We start from the raw sequence: 3,484 nt of genomic DNA, 5'->3' as shown, positions 1-3,484 counted from the left end.
GAAGTTTTTTGACGCCTGATGTGGAGCAGTTCAATCTCTTATCTGTTCTAACATTGCTCACTAGTACCAATTTTGGTAACTTCTTTGTGAAGTAGATTTTTTTTTTTTTTAATGTTGGGAACTGGTTTGAGATTCCTAGACTAGTTTCACAGAAACAATTTTTTTTTTTTTTTTTTTTTGGAAAGAGGTAGATTATGAGGTCATCTTAAGGTTTTGAGGTAATGTTTTAAGAAATTAAAGCATGCAGCTAACTGTCAGAAGTAAATACTGAATATATAAGCTGCTGTGGTGCTTTCAGTATTTAGATTTAGCACAAGACTGTTTATTCTTGCTATGTTTCTAATATTCAAAAGCCTTGGATGAGGAGCCACATAGGCTGTAAGAGCAGGAAAGAAAGGCTGTCTCTACTTATTCATCCACTGTTAATGCCATGAAATGCAGATACTCAGATAGGTATAGGTTTCAACATATGTGGCATAGCTTCAGATTGGTTGTGAGTTTGTAGTGCTGCTCACAGGTTTGCTTTTCACACCTGCAATACAGGTTTACAAAAGCTGAGCAAATGTCAGCCATAAATAAGGCTCCATATGAGTTGAAAAAATATATCTATAAACCAGCTGAAAACTCTAGTTTATTGTCAGAACAGAAGGTAGCTTTTCACTCATGTGCCCTGCTATTGTCCACAGGCATTTTTACACCTACAATTTATTGGAGTAAGAAATCACTGCATCAAGGCAAATCAGGTAGTAGCAGGCTGCAATCAGTTTAATTGCTGCCTGCCTAATTTGTTAGTTTATGTCTGTATGTGTGATGCAAATGATTCAATCTATCAGCTGGAGGTGGACAGTGCAGGTTAGTAAAAGGCCTGAGCAGCACACAGAAAGGCTCACGGACCTTAGTGCATTTTGAATCAGCCTTTTTGGTTTTTAAACATCAGGCAGGCATTATGGAGTCATCTCCTGTTGTAACACAACACTAAGAGAACGGTTTCCCAAAGTTAGATGGCATGTGGTGTTTCGTGCCATAGGGCCCAGAACAGTTGCTGCAGGTTCCTGTAGTGTTTGTGAGCTATACACTTTCATGCACAGTTATGAGATTGTTAATAAATTTCCAAAATTATACTTATAGACTCCAAAGAACAAGATTTATTAATATAGAAAAAAATGATTGTTTTCACCTTATGGCCAACACTTGGTGTTAAAGGGGATATATTTTATTTGCTGACACAAACAGAAATTTTTACTTTTAAATGGTATTACAAAAATAAAGACTTGAGTCTTAGCAAAAAAGAACCCTGAAATCAGATCTTGTGAGATAAAGATTTTCTATTAACTTTTAGCTTAAAATAGAAAATGACAAGCTGTAGGAGTCTATGGAATCTTAAAATTAAGGTTAAGCTTTAGGTAATTTACTGTTTCTGGCTCTTTGATGAAATTGAGAATTGCCAACATCAGATTTCACAAGGTGGTGTGTACAGTTACAGCAGACTTTTGTTGGAGGGTGGCAGTGCAAATAGTTCCCAGTTCAGGAGCTGCTACCTAATGATCTAAGACCACTAATATATGATAATTTCATGAACATGGAAAGTAACCCGCTTTATGGTATGAAGTTACTGTATATTATGTTGTTAAAATTTCCTGGATGGATGCATTCATTAAGCTTAATGAGGGAAAGGGGAGGAATTGGAAGAGAACAACAGTAAAGCAAAGCATGAAATCTAAATAGTCTCCCCACAAACAGCACGGAGAGTGCTTACTAGACTATGGCATATATGTGCCCTCTGCTTAAATTTTCAAGACTTGCTTTGCCAGAGCTGAGTACTAGTAGATCTAGAAGTTTATGGCGATTACAAAATTATATGCAAAATTACATGCAAAATTACATGAAAGTGTGTTGGTTACTGATAGTTACGTTCCCTTCAGGAACTGAACGTAAGTGAGGGTAGCTGTGGTGGTAAGGATGACATAAAGGACCTGTATGAGTAGGAGAGTCCTTTGATCCTTCCCTTCAAAAAGACATTGATGAGTCATGGTCTGAGAACATGCACGACAGGAAAGGTGCAAACAGGATGATAAAACATGATCACACTTGCATCTCCTTAGAAATTACAGATCTGTGCATGAACCTACTTTCTGATATTTGATTTTGAAATGAGAGTTACATGACCTGCAGGTCAGGTCTGGAACTTAATAGATAAAAGTCAATGTCATTTGACAGACCAAAGAAGAAAACAAAACACAGTTCTGGGTGAGAGGATATTAGGATGTATTTTGTGAGAAGTTAGAATTTGGGAACATTATTAATGTGGAAAAACTGGTCAGCCAAAAAGCTATTAGAAATAAAACATCAAGGTAATTAGCAGTAGATATAGTTGAATACAAGGTTAATTAATCTCATTTGTATGATGTTAATTATTAAAAGTAATCAGCCCTGGGATACTTATGGAAGCGCTCTTACTAAATGTTTTAAAAAATGCAACAGGAAGATTCTTACAGTTTGCTTCCAGCAGAGCTTATGTTTAAACTTTGTAAAGATGCACACTGTCTTGGGATATCTGCATAATAAGATGCTTTGTAAAATGAATGTCCAAAATTCTGTCCCTCCCCCCACCAGTGTTATGAATCACAGTTCTAGAGTTGACATTATTCTCTTTCTCCGTGACAGACCAGGGAGACTGAAACATTAACTGTAGCATGAGATTTCTGAATCAAAGCCTGTCTTGAGGCATAATTAAAGTAAGGCGTCTAATTATCTGATGTCAAAACTGCATCATCCTTTGCCCTTAATGCACATAAGATAACTGAAATGACATTTAATTAGAGGCAAAGCATGGATTAATACTTATTTAATATCTACAGTAGAAGCTTCCCTCAGGTGCTAAGAGATTGTTCAGTGAATTGGGGCAAATATTTAGCCTGTGTATGCAGCTAAATAAATAATCTGCAGCAAACAATTTACTTGGCTAAGTTTCTACTGTTTCTGCAGCAAGAATGTGATTTCTTCAGGCTCAGCAGGTATCAGATGGAAAACTTTTTATTTTTAATGCTCATTTGATAAATTAAAAATATGCAAAATACAAAAGTTTGAACACTATTGTTTAGCTGTAAATGGATGGATTAAGTTGTATTGTTTTATTTGTTTTCCTGTCTAGATGGTTGTATCCACGACTCTAGTGGAAGTAGTGAGATTCCTTTTGGACTTAGCTTTCCATTCTCATTTGTATTGGTTAACTGTCTCTCTCAGGACTTTGTAGAAGGTAGCTAGAAAACAGCTACAAAATATGATGAAATATGTTATTTAAATGTAGGTAAATATTTATGAGGAAAAAAAAAATCTCTTGTATTTATTGTCAGGTCTTAACAGCTCTAAACAGAGTTAAATCCAGCTGGAGGCCAGTCACAAGTGGTGTTTCCCAGGGCTCAGTATTGGGGCCAGTCCTGTTTAACATCTTTATCAATGATCTGGATGAAGGGATTGAGTGCAC

This window comes from Antrostomus carolinensis, unplaced genomic scaffold (assembly GCF_000700745.2).
Source record: "Antrostomus carolinensis isolate BGI_N321 unplaced genomic scaffold, ASM70074v2 scaffold23012, whole genome shotgun sequence".
Taxonomy (NCBI): Eukaryota; Metazoa; Chordata; class Aves; order Caprimulgiformes; family Caprimulgidae; genus Antrostomus; species Antrostomus carolinensis.
The sequence above is the reverse complement of the archived record's forward strand: the minus strand, read 5'-3'. Positions refer to the sequence as shown.